Source organism: Lissotriton vulgaris, chromosome 3_1 (assembly GCF_964263255.1).
Source record: "Lissotriton vulgaris chromosome 3_1, aLisVul1.2, whole genome shotgun sequence".
NCBI lineage: Eukaryota > Metazoa > Chordata > Amphibia > Caudata > Salamandridae > Lissotriton > Lissotriton vulgaris.
The window spans coordinates 1,678,430,972-1,678,449,028 of record NC_141689.1 but is presented as its reverse complement, the minus strand read 5'-3'; positions in this window follow the sequence as shown (position 1 = coordinate 1,678,449,028).

Genomic DNA, 18,057 nt, shown 5'->3' with positions numbered 1-18,057 from the left:
ATTTCATCCTCTGCTTCGGTTCGGGTCACATACATTTTATAAGTCTGCAATCTAAACTGTCGATCCAGTTGCTCAATGTTCTTCTCTACTTTTTCCTTTTCATACGCCACTGCCTTTTGGGTTCCAGTCTGTCCTGCTTTCATTTTTTCTAACTTTTCTCCTCGGATTCGCCGTCTCTTTGCTTCCTTAACCCAAAGAGTCAAGGAGTCAAACATACTCTGACGGCTTCTCCTTAAAAATAATTTGTTTTGTAAATAATTTATTTTCCTTTCATCAAAAGACCCTGTTGGAGGCCACTGTAATTCTGCATTGTCTTTAATATATTTGTTCCACAATGTATTAAACAAAATGGGAGTAAGACCGTGTTTCACATACATGTCAAAACTAGGACTGCCTTCCGGAGGCGCGGGTTGTCTTTCTTCCAACCATCCACCCTTCCGTCGACAGCACCCAAAACATAGTTTACTAAAACAAGACTTTTTCGATAATATTCAACAAATCATACCATAACAACTGCAGTCACACTTATAGATGCGTCTATTCAGCATACACTCTCTCACATTTTGTGCTTACAACAAGTCTATATACGTAATGTACTTAACCCCTTCGATGCTGATGACGAGCTCAGCTCGTCATCAGCCACGGGTGGCGTGTGCTGATGACGAGCTGAGCTCGTCATGAACAATGTTGTTCACAAAGGGCCAGCACAGCGCAAAAATCACCGCAGCAGCGATGCGGTTAAAGTGCATAAGTTTCGATCAAGGAAAAAAATTGCTCCGGTCATGATTTCACAATTCCCTACGACATGTCTCATACACGAACAGAGCCCGTCGACTCCTGTTCGGGGAATCAATCACCCTGGATTCCAGACCACCAAAAGATTTCCCAAAAAAGGCAGTCCAGAGACTGCCCTGGGATCATCAGACAGGCGAACCACGGACCCCCTTACAGACTATTCCCCAGTCCTGTGCTGGTTGGGCCAGGCGTTTTGGGCGCAACCCCAGACCCTGCGCTTACCCAGTTGCTCGTGGGGGCCTTTCCGAAGGGGATCCGGCCGTGCGAGCACCCACCGCGCAACACAAAAGGCATCCGACTTTCTCCCAATTTATTGACTGCTTGGCAAAACGAGCCAGGCAGTCAATGTCAGAATAACCCAACACCGTTCCCGAATAAAAAAGAGAGTGCTGTCCGCACCAATGGTTGACCATTTTTTTGGAAAAGAATCACAGCGAAATTGAGTTTAAGTGGACAGTACTGGCTAAGATAGACGCGAAACACCAGTCCGAGGTTGAGAATATGCTGCTACGCAAAGAGGCTTACCTCATTTTAAAATTTGACAGTGTCAACAAAGGCTTGAATACTCTCAGTGAAATAAATAGGGCTTAAGAGATAGGGTCCAGCTTGTGAACTACAAGTCCCACAAGGCACCAGAACGCAATCAGGACCGGCATGATCCTGATTGGTCAACCAACAATCACACCTCCAATGTATTCAATCCAGGCACAGCCGCGGACACCCACATCGAGAGCGGGCCGTGCAGCAGTGTGAACGCGAGACGCCTGAATTCAAATACCGCCGGTAAGCTTTGGCTCCGCAAATTGTTCACCTCCCTTGCCTTAAACACGCACAGATTTGGCCAGCGGAGTGACTTTTTTCCCCCTTTTTTTCTGACAGTAAAAATTGCAGAAACTCGGAGAGGACTTTATGCGTCTTCGCAGAAAAACAAAAGTAAGTCTCTCGAGTGCCTGACATAAACTTTGACACTTAAGCTGTAGAGACCCACCAATTCATTGGCTTGCAAAAAATTAAATCCACAGGTAAATATTTCGGATCACGACAAGCATAACCCGGACAAAGGCAGCCCTGCCGTCGGACTAAGACATTCTAAGGTAACAAGGTTTCCTTTGCACAAAACCAGCAAATTATTTCTTGCCCTTCGAACATGCCGGTTAAACCAATCTTTCGCTCTGTTGCAGCGCGGGCCCACAGCGGTGCACAGACAAAATATCGACTCCAAAATATCGACTGGACATAATATCGAGTTTTAAATATAGACTGGACAAAATATCGACTGGACATAATATCGACTACAAAAATATTGTTTTTCAGGTAAGTGAAGTAATATCGACTGTATAAAATATAGATAGCAAAAATATCGAATTTTTAATAATATATAATATTTTATAGTGTATTTTTATGTAATAATATGTGTGAAAAGTGTGTATTAATGTTATAAAATATTTTATTAAATGAATTTTGTTTTTTTAATAATTGCGTAATGTAATTCTGTAGCGGGTTGTGGGTTTATAGGGGAATAGGGTGGGAAGTAATTTAATAATAATTAATTAATTAATATATTTTTGTAAATATTTATAATTAATAATTAATTGATAATTAATTAACAATAATTAGTTAATTAATTTAATTAATTTTGTACATATTTTGTATTAGTAATTAATTGGTAATTAATTACTTGTAATTAGTTAATTACATTAATTAGAGTACATTTTTATATATATAATTTTGTGTTATTGTTAAGTAATTAATTGGGAAAAAATAATATTAATTATTAAAATAATTACAGCTAATGTGCTAATATATTTACTTTATTGTTATTGTTAATTAATAATTATTTGGTAATTAAATAATATTGATACATTTTGGGTAAAGGAGTATTTTTAGGGTTCAGGGTCAGTTTTTAGTTTTTGGGTAAAGGGGCATTTTTAGGGTTCAGGGTCAGTTTTTAGTTTTTGGGTAAAGGGGTATTTTTAGGGTTCAGGGTCAGTTTTCAGTTTTTGGGTAAAGGGGCATTTTTAGGGTTCAGGGTCAGTTTTTAGTTTTTGGGTAAAGGGGTATTTTTAGGGTTCAGGGTCAGTTTTCAGTTTTTGGGTAAAGGGGCATTTTTAGGGTTCAGGGTCAGTTTTCAGTTTTTGGGTAAAGGGGCATTTTTAGGGTTCAGGGTCAGTTTTTAGTTTTTGGGTAAAGGGGTATTTTTAGGGTTCAGGGTCAGTTTTCAGTTTTTGGGTAAAGGGGCATTTTTAGGGTTCAGGGTCAGTTTTTAGTTTTTGGGTAAAGGGGTATTTTTAGGGTTCAGGGTCAGTTTTGGGTTTTTGGGTAAAGGGGTATATTTTAGGGTTCAGGGTCAACAAATAAGATTGTAAAAAAATATTTTTATTATTTTCATTTATTATTTAATTATTATAATTTAATTTAAGTATTTTTAAGTATATTTTAGTAATTAAAATTTAATATTAATTTAATTTAACACTGTTTTTAATAAAGTCGATATTTTTTACATCTATATTATTGTTAACGATATTTTGTACTCGATATTTTTGTACTTACCTGTTTGTAGATACAAACTCGATATTTTGACTGTCGATATTTTGTCCACGATATTTTGGCAAGTCGATATTTTGTCCCTCGATATTATTTCAGTGATCCGCCCACAGCATAGAACATCTTCTTCCATGAAATAAATGCAACTGTGGATAATTCCCACACAAGGTATGCCGCCTCCCGCCATGCTATTTAACACAAGAAATGGCTTGAGGAGTATTTTAATTAAAACAAACTTTCCCCTTTTGTTTTATAAATAGTGTCCATGGACTAGAATTATACTGCCCTGATGAGAATCCTGTGAATCAGCAAACAGGATTCAAAACGCGTCGGCTTTCTATTTTTGGACATTTATTGTGTATTTGACATTTGAATTTAAAACGATTGATGCATTTGAATTGTTCAGCTTTTCTGATTTGGTCAGTCTGTATGGCCAGGGGTCATATGCAAAAAGCGCTCACCCTTGAGCCTGAGTACTGATAAATGATGTGTTTTTTTCTAAATTGAAAGTTAATTCATTGTCCATGTTTTGGTTATAATCATGAGCACTTTGTGATTTAAATGTTTTCACATATTTTTGTGTTTTATTCACTTTTTGTAAATATTCACATATTAGTAATGTATTTCACATATGGCTATATGTGAGGTTGATGGCATTCTTCTTTTTCTGTGTACAAAAAGATCGGATAAATTGACATAAATCAAAGACAAAATTGACTGTCTGGGTAAACAAATAAAGTTGTGTTTATCCGAAGAACATTCAGTGTTTGAATTTATCCGTAGAGGCTTAGGTAAAAATCCCCTGTTTTTTCGCTAGTAGGCTTGCAGCACTGATTGCGCCACCTACACAAGCAGCCTTGCAACAAGGTTACAGGCCTACTACTGCAGAGCTTGCGTGCAGTCTGGTACTGCCATGTTGACCTGGCAAGTGCACCCACTTGCCAGCCCCTAACCTTCTCTTTTCTAACATGTTAGACAACCCTAAGGTAGGCCCAAGGTAACCCCGCGGGCAGGCTGCAGTTTATGTGAAAGGCTGGACATTCCCTGGTGTGTGTGGCATGTCCTGATAGTTAAATACTGCCAATTTCGTTTTTCACAATTGCAAGGCTACCTGGTACCATGGGATAGAATAGGGAGTATGCTTATAACATCTTATAAACATAACTACTCCTGGGAACAAGGTAGGAAAATAAAGTTTAGTATGCCTGAACTCAGAACGTTAAAATGCATTTTTAGTAAGGGTTATTTTTGCATTCTGTGTTTGAAAATGCCACTTTCAAAAAATAGGTATTTTCTTGCTTAGCCATCCAGTGTGCCTCTGCAAGGATGCGTATTGACTGTCTTGCTCCCCAGCCCAAAGTTCAGGGGCTGGGAAGGTGCAGTGGCTCCAGAGAGGCTGGATGGGTCAGGACTGGGCTGAATAGACCTGGGTTGCATTTAGAGTAGGAGGAGGAGATTTCCTTTGACCTGAATGGGCCTGGTCTGTCTTCCACAATGCTGTCTCCACCTCCTGTCAGGAAGCTGCATCAATGAGGACAGAACTGGTTTTGGCTGGGCACAGACATTCTCTGCCTTCAAAGAACAAAGAGAATTACTGTATAAAAAGAGGGGTCCATACCCCTGAACTTTAGATCCCTTCGGGTAAATCAAGAGGAACCTTTGCCAAGGAGAAGAGCTGGAGAAAATGAGGAGGAGTACTCCCCGTGCTATTTGCTGTCTGAGGTTGACCTGCAGTGGCTACTTTCTGCCAAGGAAAGGGAAAATGACTTTGCTATTTGCTGTGTCCACTTCTTGAGTAAGATCTCCAAGGGCATGAAACTGAGCTTGCCTCCTGTTCTGAAGTCTCAGGGACACAAAGACTTCACCACCAGCTCCCATGAACTTCCTTGCTGGGAGTTCTGACCTGCTAGGAGGTTACTGCTGTTGTTTTGGACCCCTGGAAGCTATTTGCCTAAAGCAGCTGGAAAAGTAATGCAATTTCGAGAGGCGTGATGCATCCACAACAGTTGCCGACACATCGCCGAAGAAATCCTTGCAGCGCCTGCCCGCAGCTCAAGAAATTGCTTCATGCCGCATTGAGTGCATCAGTCTTTGAAGTCCGAGATCACTGCACCAATTCCGATGCAAGTCCTGAGGGCGGCTGCAAGAACCCACGCATTCTCTGGGATCATTGCATCGCATTGAGGAACCAACTCTGTCTCGTTGTTGGGGGACAGTAAAAAGCTGACGCATCAACTCCCCACACAGTAAGAAACCAACGCATCACCTCCTCTCCTGTAAGGAATCAACGCATCACCTCCCATGCGCAGCAGTAAGGAACCAATGCATCACCTCCCCCGGAGCAAGGTACCGACACATCACCTTCCCTGAGTGTAGGGAACTGATGCATCACCTTTCCTGTCGCATCCAAGGTACTTTGTGTGAAAAGTGTTGCACCTAAGATTTGCTTTGAACTGAACTATTTGTACCATTTGAAAGTCCATTTTTTTAAATACTCTATTATGGATTTTGTTGTTTTTGGTCTTGTTTTGTTTTAGTTAAAGATTCCATAGATTCATTATTTTTCTAAACTGGTGGGGTGACCATTTGTAGTGTTTTCACTGAGTGACTGTATGTGTTCACAAATGCTTTACACACTGCCTCTTAGATAAGCCTGTCTGCTCGTGCCAAGCCACCAAGGGGGTGAGCAGGGGTTATTTCAGAAGTGTGTCCCCCTTACCCTTACTAGGAAGTAGAGTCCCTGCTTGGACAAAGGTACCTACCTCTGCCAACTAGAGGCCCCCATTTCTAACAGGCTGTTACTCCTAAAAACATTTTCTCTCACCACTCTGTAAAAGCTGGACAAGAGACTGGTTGAGGTTAGCTGTGTGGCTTCCTTAAAAATAAAAAGGATTGATTTATGACAGCCCTGATTCAAATGTCAGATCCCCTTTTAATTTCAACATAAACATGGACACTTGCAAAACTTTATGAATATTTCATTCTCTTGAGCACATAAGTCAAACTGTGGAACAAATGAGAGTAACAAGATAGGTCAAGACTTCCTGTGTGGGTTGTTACGCCAGATACATGTTGCTGTTCACACAGAGAATAAAAGCCATGATCTTCTAATTTCATCAGATAATTCAAGAGCCATTTATTAATAAACTTCTTCAAAATCCTCATTTTTGTATTCAAATGAGTGTGTATTGCAATGCATGAAAAATGATACAATTTTGGCCTCTTACAATGTTTTTAATGTAATCAAAGTATTTCAATATTAGGGCCATTATACATATATCTCTGTTCCTAGGAAGCAGATTATTTACATTTGAAATGCCACCAATTATGTATTAAAATAAAACATGTATTTAACCTTTAGAGGTTAAATGCAAAGTGGGCCATCATGCCAATGTGCTCAATGGGCTAAGTGAGACACCACAGAGGCAGGTAATACCTTTTGAGTCTGGAATCGCACATGTGGAAAATAGATAGTCATTGCAACCTTTGAGTTGTTGAACATGGAGTCTAAGTTTAGCAGAGAGAAGTTGTTAGAATTTGGATTACTTTTTGACTGGTAAACCTTAGTCAAGCAGCAACGACAATTCCTAGTCTGGGTAAGGTACAGGCAAACCCTAAATTAACCCTTTGCTCAGCCTTTGGTAGCTTGGCACAGAGCAGTCAGGATTAACCTAAAGGCAACGTGTAAAGCATTTGTGCAACACTTCAAACAGTAAATCCATGAAAGCACCACACAAAAGGATCCCACACCAGGTTAAAAAAACAGAACTTTGATTATTAAATACAACAAGACCAAAATGACGTAATTCCAATTAGTAGAACAGGAGATATTGAATTTCAAAGTTTTAAGCAAAATGGTGCCAAAAAGCATAAAACGGCACCGGAGATATCTGGTCGCATCGGACCAAGTCAAAGTCAAAAGTTCAGGCTGACTGCAATAGAGCATGGGCCAGCTACAGGGACCCAGTTAGGCCAGATGAACCAAAGTACCCTAAATCTTAGGTTGCAGAGCATTGCGTGGATCCACTTCAAAGATTTGTTGTGCAGCTGAGACGATGTGTCAGTTTCATAATGCGAGGAGGGTGCCATGAGAGGTCCTGTTGCGTCGACTTCGAGGAGCCTATTAACAGTGTTTGTAATTGGAAGTCCGGTGTTGATGATGAAAGGCACAGTAGAGACAATGTGTTGTTTCAGATGAGTTGTGAAGCTGCAATGTGGAGTTTCGTCATCTTCATTGAGGCTGCTGTAGAGGAGGGATGCGAGGAGCTTGCACCTGGAAAAGCGACATGCAACGGCGGTTACGAAGGCGTTGCGTCGGTCCCAAGATGCGGGCGGCGGCAGTGATGAAAATCTTCGTGATGGGTCCATTTCACACAGCAATGTCAATGTGTCAGTTCTGCTCTGGATTGTGCCATGCAGCAGAGGATGTGTTGGTTCAGATAAGTCCACAGAAGGCAATGCAACCTAGTCCCACTTCCAAATGTCCAAGCCTGGGGTGGCATCACTTGGCAGGGTAGATTCACAGACGGCAGACTCTAGGTGTAGGAGCATGGTTGTTGGAAGCCTTTTATGTGCCTGAGTTTTCAGATCAGGAGGCCAGCAAACTGGCCCTTGGAGTCACTCTGGGTTCTGGGTTCAAGGGAGCTGCAGGTCTAGTCCTTCTCACCCAGACATGAGGGCAACAATGATTAGGCCAGCACAGCAAGTTAGGAGTTCAGCAAAGCGGCAGTCCAGCAGTGTCACAGTCCTTCAGCAGCACAACAGCCCTTCTTACTAGGAGAATATCCACAGGTCCAGAAGTATACTGAAGTGGTGGTGGCTGAGGTCCACTATTTATACCCAGTGGGGGCTTCAAAGTGGGGAAATTTAAAAGACTTGCCTTTGAAGTGCACAGTTATCATACCCCCACCCTAGCTCCATACTAACTATAGGGGGTATGCAGCCCTTTGTGTGGAGACAGAACATAGCATACTCAGGTGTAAGTGAGGCTGTGCCCAGCTCCTCCCTCCCATTCCGCCAGAGATGGCTCATTGAGAAACACCTAAGCTCCCATTGTATGTGGCTGTCTGTGAAAAATACATAAAACCCACTGACAACTACACCTAGTCATGTGACCAGAGACAGGCTGCAGGCACCAAATGGCGAAGGAAGGAAAATGACAACTTTCTAAAAGTGGAATTTTCTGAATTATAATTTAGAGTCAATCATTTTTATTAATCGGAAATCAAGCGCAATGTACACAGCTTCCTGCCTACATCTAAAGGCCGGCAGAGTAAGAAATGAGCACCAAAACATAGCTTCCAGACATACAGCTTGAAGGATTACCACATAAGATGCCAACGTGTAGGACTGCTGCAGTGACATCCTGTTTAAGGACATCTGTTTGTACAAAGTAGTAAACCAAAAAAGGAACAACCAAAACAAACACCCCCCCCACCTCGCCGACCCTCCCTCCCCCCACCTCCGCACCAGTTCCGTCAATAGTTGAAAACCTTCCTCCCAAGGCACCACTCCCTCATTCATATCGGGTATCCGGTCCGCCAACCTATATCTGAATGGAACCCAAGGGCTCCAGGGGTAAAAGCCTGAGGATCTGTAAATATTTCGGGCATGTCACTTCTCTCATGTCTTGTGTGAGGAGATGCAAGAAAGGTGCCTACACTTTTGCAAATTCTTTTCCCTTCCCATCCACACTTAGCATCATACGCTCCATAGCTAGGAGATGCCACAGACGATGTGTCCATGCAATCACTTCAGGCTTCGTCGTGGTCCCCCACAAAGCCAGGATAACCTGGCAGGCCTCCAGCAGAGCCAGGACAATCTGTCTTCCTCAGAGGGATCTCAATGGGAAGGCCTTGAGATGGGAGAGGCTTAGCTGAGTGTACTCTGGGAAGCGAGGTAATGTAATCTGAAACGCTGCGTCAATATTGTCCAAGACCCATGTCCAAAATCGTTCCAGCTTCAGACAATGCCAGAGTAGATGTGTTAGGGTGCCAGGTAAACCACATCCCCTCCAGCAAAGATCAGTTTTAGTTTTTTCCTATCCGTGCACACGCGCAGGGGTGTAATACCAATAGTGATTACTTTGATGGTGGACTCTGACCCAGCATAGTTGTGTGCGGTATGATGAGCTCTGTATAAGATGTGATCCCACTCTTTAAGTTTTAGGGGCCTGCCCAGCTCAGTTTCCAAATGTACCTGGGCTCACGTGCACTGGCTCGATGGATCCGCCATAAGCAAAGAGTATAGTTCAGAAATAAGCCGGCGGTCATCCATCTTGTGCCCTACCCATTTTTCAAATGCAGTCAGGGGCCGCAACAGGAGGGCATATTTGGCGGGCCTCGTTACCCAGTGACAGACCTGCCCATAAGGAAATGCATCTGTTGCTAAGAGATCGTAGTCCTTCCAAAGTTCCACAAAAGGAATGAGCCCGTCCGTATCGAAGAGGGACCCCACCAGCTTACAACCCTCCCCTCTCCATCTCTAAAAAACTGCTGACGCCTGCCCTGGCGGAAAATCGGGGTTGTCTACAATGGGGTTCATAGGTGATGGAAACGATGTCCAACCTTTCTTCAACACTAGCCTTTGACAGGCCTTGAGGGTAGGTGCGGTGACAGGCAAGGAATATCGGCCCAATGCTCTATGTTTGCGGGGCAACCACAGTTCCCTCCAGATATTCACCCCGGCAACCGCCTGGTTCACTAAGTACCGTAGGCACGCAGCTTGATAGTATCCACCAGTAAGCGGGAGACCCAGTCCACCCTGAGTTTTCGTGCGTGTCATTTAAGCAAGAGAGAGTCATGGCTTTTTCCCCTGCCATGCGAACCTGTTAAGAAGCGACTGCAGTTTCTTGAGCGTTCTAGGCGGTGGGGTCATCGGCAGCAGCTGGAAGAAGTAGAGAATACATTGGAGAACAGTCATTTTTACTGCCGCTATCCTCCCAAACCAAGCCAATCACAGGCGCGACCAGGCGGCCGGCGCCTTGGTCGTGTGTTCTAGCAGCCTGGCATAGTTTAATGACAATGGTCGGCGCTAACTGAACCCCCAGGTATGTTATGTCCGTGTGAGTCTAATGGAACATGAAGTCCCGTTTTAGGGCCTCCTCATCTTCAGAAGGAATGGAAAGATTCAGAATCAACGATTTCCCTAAGTTAACTTTAAAGCCTGAGACTTCCCCCGATGGCAGTTATTTCCTCAAGCAATGCTGAGAGAGTCGTTCGAGGCTGCGTAAGCATCAAGATCACATTGTCTGCGTACAGACTAATTTTATGAATGTCGCCCTAAATTTAAAACCCATCACACTATGATTAGCCCAGATCCTCTGAGCGAAAGGCTCCATATAGAGGGCAAATATAAGCGGAGACAGGAGGCATCCATGTCTTGTTCTCGCCGCTGTGGAAAAGAAGTTTGACCTTCAGCCATTGACCCGCACATACGAGTTAGGCGAATGGTATATACATCTAATCCAATTCAGGAAGTTATCCCCTAACCCAAAGCTGCGCAACACTGCGAATAAATAGCCCCGGCTTTAAGGATCAAAGGCCTTTTTGGCGTCTATAGCTAAAAGAAAGGCCTGTTTCCGTGAACGCCATGTGCTGTCAATGAGGTGCAACAATCGCTTAGTGTTGTCCCCCCCTTGCCTAGATGGAATAAACCCCGACTGATCAGGGTCAACGATGTCTGCCATAGGAGGGTTAAGTTGCACCGCCAAAATTCTTTGAGTCAATGTTAAGAACCGAAATAGGCCTGTAGGACCTGCATGCTTGTGCATCTTTACCAGGTTTCAAAATAACCGAAATCCCGGCTTCCGACATAGAGGGCATCACCATCCCTTTCTCAAGGAAAGAATTAAACAGTCGAGTAAACACCTTGGCTGCTTGAGGTATTTATCTCCTGTGCTGGGCCATAATGATAATGGGTGTGGTCATGACGAGCTCAGCTCGTCATGAGCACAGGAGCACTGTGTCTCATGACGAGCTGAGCTCGTCATGAGCACCGAAGGGGTTAAAAAGGGAGCCAGCTCCACACAGAACGTTTTGTAAAAGGTCACCAGGAAGCCATCCAGCCACGGTGCCTTGGCTGTCTACAACCTAGAAAAAGCCGATATCATTTCTTCAATGTGAATCGCCGAGTCAAGTTCCTCAGCCGCAGCTCTGGGGAGAGGCGTAATGTCACAGGTGGTAAGGTATGCACTGGGGTCAATCGGTGCTGGGAACCGTTCATAGTAAAGCAATTGATAAAAACTGCGGAAAGCGGTAACAATCTGCTCGTCTGAAGTCTGAACATCTTCAGCATGATCCCGGACTACCTGGATCAAAGACGACTGCGTCTTGGCACGCAGCCTCTGGGCCAACATCTTCCCACACCTGTCACTGCTAAGATATAATTTGTGTTGCAGCCTGAGAAGGGTTCGCTCTGCTCTGTCCAGATCTAAGTGCTTCAGGGCGCGCCTATGGTTCTCTAGCCTGCGCCAAACCCTCGGGGCCCCCGTTCGCTTATGGGTCGCCTCTAGCTCCCCAACCTCCCTCTCCAACCAAGTGCGTTTACTTTTACGGATGGCATTGTAGGTTGCTGCAATGGCGATAAACTCTCCATGGGCCACCAGCTTCAGGGCCTCCCACACCACTGATAATGACACGGACCCCACATCGTTTTCTTGAAAGTAGTGTATTATGGTGTCTCACATGCAACAGATTCTCCCTAAGCCACCAACCCGGGAGCCGTGTTTGTGGCCCCTGCGCCGGTAAAAGGACAGAAATGAGGGCATGATCAGAGAGAGAACGAGGAGCAATGGTAGAGGAATGGAGGCTAGACATGAATGAGGTAGAGGCCAGAAAATGTTCCAGGCGTGCATAGGTTTTATATGCTGCGGAGTAATGTGTATAGTCGTGCTCGGTGGGATGCTGGGCTCGCCACACATCATGGAGACCGTTATCAACTAGCCAGTCCTTGCCCGCCTGTGTAAGCACGTCATCGTGGTGCGTGCGTTGCCCTGATCTGTCCATCCCTCCATCCATCACTAGATTCAAATCTCCTCCTAATAGAATTGCTGCATCTGGAGAAACAAGGACCTCCGATAAGGCAGAGAGAAGGAAGGGCTCTTGTTTCTCATTTGGTGCATATAGAGACCTAATCGTCAGGTGTGCCCCTCCCCACGGCACCCTTATAACCAACATCCGTCCCTTTATTTCTGCCACAGTTGAGAGTATCTTACAGGGGCAATGGGCTCCCAACAAGATAGCCACCCCATTCCTCTTGCACAGCCCTGCTGACCTTATTTGCTGCAGGAACCGCCTATCACACATACGTATAACATCTTTGGAAAGCAGGGGCGTCTCCTGGAGGAGGTAAATATCACTATCAGCATTTTCTAGGAGGGGCAGAACTGCAGCCCGTTTTACCGGGTTATTTAGCCCACGTACATTCAGGCTTATTGCCTTGAGATCCCTACCCATGTACCCACCAGGAGAGCGTTCTGTCTGGCCGGCACCGACATCTGCACCAAAAACGGTTCCTAGCAGAAACCCGGAGTCTGCTCTTAACAGGTCGCCTTGGCAAAAGAACTGGTGTGGAGGACCCGACTGCAACCCGGACAAACCCTCCCCCCACAAAATCCAAGACAAAATAACACCTAGGGAAAAAAGGGTTAACAAGAAAAACATGACCAAAGTCCGTCAGAGGAGTGAAAGTTCAGGGTATCGCAGCTGGGATCAATGTCCAGCACAAGGGAAGATCGACCAGCATCCACCTCTGTGATGGAGAGACATCAAAACGATGAACCGGATCCTTCTCCCTGTCCCCCTGACGCCCCTCTGAAAGACTATACCAGAACCAACTGTTGTCTTCATCATGGGGTGACTGGATGATCAGTAACCTGTGACACTCAGGAAAGCGCAGCCTCTTTCTCTTTATCTTTTGTGGCCTGATCAGGTTTCTTGATTGGAGATGATCTGCCCACTCGCTGCCATGCAGAGGAGCGACGTGCACGCCGCGAGGTCGGTCGTTTCGCACCTTCCGTAGGAGTGGTATGCTCAAGCCCTAAGATATTCAGTGCTTCCTCCAGTAATCTAAGCTGCAGCAACTTGCCCTGATGTTTGAAGACCAAGTGTAATGGGTGACCCCAGGAGTAAGGTATATTGTGCTCCCACAGATGCATGGTCACAGGTTTGAACGCCCATCTCTTGATAAGCATGGAGGCCGCTAGATCCTGAAAGATAGCTGGGTGATGGCCCCGGACCAGGATGGGCTGGGCCTTGGGTGCTTTCCTTATAATGCGCTTTGTTCATTGAAAATTGTGGACACACATCAGTATGTCCGGAGGGGGGCGCTTTGTTACCTCAAAGGAGGGCCACTCTATGGACCCAATCCATCTGTATATCCGAGCGCTCCTCATCTCCTAGGATTTGCTGAAATACCGCCGTGACATATGCCCTAAGATCGTCTCCCTTCTCTTTCCATGGGGCATCTCTGATTCCTACATTGTTCCATCTGGAGCGGTTTCCCAGGTCCTCTGCATGGGCCTGGAGGTCGATGTTCTGCTCTCAGAGGCGCAGCATCTCCTGTTGTAGCTGATGTAGCTGTTTGTCCCTGGTGAGGTCATGCTCCTCGAGGGTCGCCACCTGCTCCCCAACCTCATCTGCATTGCGTCGAACCTCTTTTAGATACGAGGCCAATTGGGATTTTAGGTCTTGTATGTCTTCTTTTATGGCCGAGAAGAGTTCCACCATGAAGGCTTATGTTGCCGGGGAATAATCATCCTCCGGTGTGCTGGTGCCTCTGTTCCCCTAAAGCGTGGAGTTACCACTATGCTTCAGCAGTAGCTCTTTGAGCGATTTTTCTTTGTGCGCTCATGCTGCAGCCTTGGCGTGACCCTCGCCTGACCAGCCCAGCAGATCTTGCCTGCCACTCGTTGCGATAAGGCAGATGTCAAAGAGCAGACCACTGAGCATCCGCCCAGGCCCCCTTTCTCCACTGCTAGGAGTACACCACTGCGTTCACACACCACTGACTTTGTGTGTTGCCCAGGGGCCAGCTGTTTTCATGCCCCACAGGGGCCGAAACCACCACTTGCACAGCTCTAAGCGACAGCGACCATCGGGTCCACCGCCCAGGCACATGCTGTCCGCCGATCCACGGACCGACCTGGCCCTCCTCCGACCCGGCCCGCTCTGTAGCATCCTCCCTGCTGCCGCACCCTGCCAGGCCTCTAATAGGGAGCGCTCTGCACCGGGCCTCCGCATGGACCCTTCACCCCAGGAAAATTCACGGCCCTTCTAGCCACTGAAACATCAGGCACGTCACGAGCGCACAAGGAGAGCACCAGGTCTACACTCTCCACGGACCACACTGAGACACTGCACAGCGCCCTCTCAAATCACAGCACTTCCAGTCCCCATGGCATTCAAAGACTCATCTGGTAGGGGGGTATCACCACTCTGTCCATCAGGCCCAACATTCAGGCATGCCCCTCGCGGCCCACCAGAGCGCCAAACCCAACAGGGGGGCCTTCCAGAAAAACACTCCACTCGCCCTTGGTGCAATACTGCATCCGCTGCAGCCCTCAAACCACGTAGGCAGCTCTGTCCTCCAACGTACTCCGTCTGCCAATCCGCAGACCGGGGGCGGCCCCACCAAGCCACATCTCTCGCACCAGGCCCGCTCGCTCCTCACCACCATTCTCCTGCGTTGCCGCTGATCACCCCGGTCAGGATCAGGGTCGGAGCACGGCACCACTGCCGCTCCCAGGCTCACTGGGTTCAGCTTCGCGTTCCACAACAGAGGAGCTGATCGAAAGCAGCCCCCATACTCCATCCGGGTCTCTGCACACCAGCTCCTCAGCCCCTACCAGACACCGGAGTGGCAGGGGATCCTCAAGATGGCGCCGGCTCGATCCTCTGCACCACCGAAGCAATACCGGCTGCCTTGTAGCCTCCCCTCGACAAGAAAGCGTGCAGGCGAGCACTCCACTGGCCCATGCCTCTGATCTCCACCGCCGAGCAACGCTACTGGGCGCTGTTATGGGAGCTCGTCTGTAGAGCAACAAAGGTTTTGGATCCTACGTCTACCCAGCCCGGATCTCAACAAAGGAATAAACAGAACAGAATGGCTGGATAGGACAAGTTTGTATCATTAATATCAGTCACGCAGTCGAAATGTACTACGTAACCAAGGTATTGTATACCAAAACAAATTTATTTCATTTTTATCTGGTTTTTTAAATTATTCAGAAGCACATGGGCAAACCAAAGACTGTCACGACAGTGACTACATGAATACAATATTTACATTTATACACACATACCAATATACATTATTTACACGGTGAAAGAAACACAATTGAATAAAGATGGTTCTAAAAGACACACCAAAAAAAGCAATAACATAAATCAGTATTCAAACATTAATTGCATTTATGTACAGTGAGAACATTCCTACAGGGAGCAAGGGTACAACCAGTCCATAGGGATGTGAAACCAAAGGACAGGCGGGGACAGATGGAGTAGTACGCCTGCCTGCCTGACACCGCTGTGGTTAAGATTTATATTGGGTTGCACCACTAGGGACCCAGGTGGTATTTGCTTTCTTTTCCTAGGTGCACCCTTTTGAATGACCACAGGGTGGGTATGTCGACGCGTTTCGAACCGGATTATTGACGGTTCTCTTCAGGACGGGGACTGGGAACACTGGTTCTGCACGTGGCAAAGAATCTGCCTTGGTGTCGGTAAATCGCCAGGAAGGGGTTGATTCTGTGGTTAGCCGGTTTGGGTTCTTTAAGGTTTGGTTGTCCGCCACGCGGTACACACACGCGAAAGGAACTGCTTACATAATGGCTACGTTTTGATGTGCAAGCTGAATAAGTAGCTTGGGCACCGTGTAGCGTCTGACGTCTCAAATAACTGCAGGGCTGGTAAATACGTGAGCCGGGACGTTGTCAGGCGGATTCAATCACTCGGAGTTATGGGAGCTCGGGCAGACAGTCTCAGGGCCGAAAGGCCGCAGCCACACTGCGATGCAGAGGACCGCAAATAGGAGTTTGCGGCAGGAAAGAATTGATCCGCTGATGCAGGACCGGCTGCCGGGGTCACTCCATCTTTGTGGACCCACAAATGGCATCCGAGGTGGGTGATATGAGAAAGCTACAGCTTGGCGGCGCCTGAGGGACAGGATTTCACATCCTATCTCACAGCCATATTGGCCACGCCACCTGAATTGTAATTTAAAATCCGACTTCACCCTATATTTGGATTTTAAATTGTGAGTCCAGAGACGACAGACTTAAAGGGTTTATCTCTTCCCATTTGTAAATTACACCTATAAAATGTAATAAGGTAATCCCAATGTTATACTATGGTAGGTACAAGCCTTGCTGTACTGAAAAACAAATTTAAGAGTTTTTCACTACCAGGGCATGTAAAACTTAAAGGTAGATGTTCAACTTTTTAAAAAATGTGCACCCTGCCCTCTGGCTTGTCCAGGGCATACCCTAGGGATATGTGTATTAAAAAGGAAGTCTTGGGGCTGGTAAAAGGTGTATTTGGCAGGGTCGACATGGCAGTTTAAACTGCACACACAGACTCTGCAATGACAGGCCTGAGACATGTGGAACGGGCTACTTAAGTTGATGGCATTATCAGTTCTGCAGGTCCACTAGTAGGATATAATTTACAGACCCTGGGCAGATGTAGTAGCACTTTAATTGGAACTTATAAGTAAATGAAATATGCCAATTAGATATGTAACAATTTTTAGAGGAGAGAGCACATGCACTTTAGCAGTGGGTAGCAGTGGTAAAGTGCTCAGAATCCGCAGGCTATCAAAAACTAATTCAGCAAAAAGTAGGAGGAGGAAGGCAAAAAGATTGGGGTTGCAAAAAGGCACATTTTTCAGATCCTTATTCAGTAGATGACAGCAAGACACAGGGCTGTGTTCAAGAGTCACCTGAGAATGGTTAACGATCTTACAGTTCAAGCTCAGGACAAGAATTATGCAGTCTTCTCAGTAATCAAGATATGTGAGACCATACTCCCCTTTTCCAAACATGAGTGTCAATGCCAAGGTAAAGAGAAGAAGATAGTAACAGCACAGAAATGAACATCATAAAAGAAGCCCACAGACAACATTAAAAAAATTCAATAAGCAACGAAGAACAAAAATAATGACAGAAAAAGTGCTTATCTTGAGCTCAGTTAAAGAGAAAAGAAAACCAGTAGGGGTGTTATAATGGGAAGAAGGTTCTTATCTTGTTCAATGAAAACAATTGATAAAACGGAATGCAATCAGCTCATTAGTTGAAACAAAAAACAAATAGGGAGAAGTAAGCATTTGTTCCTTGATGGGAAGTTCTGGTTACTCTTACCTGCCATTGTAGTTGACGATGTACCCCCTTATGCCCATACATTTCCCTCAACAGCGACTAACACTGCAGATCATGCTCCTCTCAATAACTAAAGCTGTTGTTATGCCAACTTGACTAGGACAACACAAGCCACAATCGGAGAGTGAGGGATTTATTTTGCTACCAAAACCTCAGCATGTCCTGAAAGATTAGAGAAGCAGCTGCTGAGGAAGATGCACCCAAAGATGTTACTACATCAGTAAACTCTGATGATCAGGGCTAACAGAAGAAGGTACTGCAACTTTACTAATGGACCCACACAGAAAGATGTTGGTGCATAACATGAATTAGTCATCACTGCAGGCACATGATTCAAGTCAAGG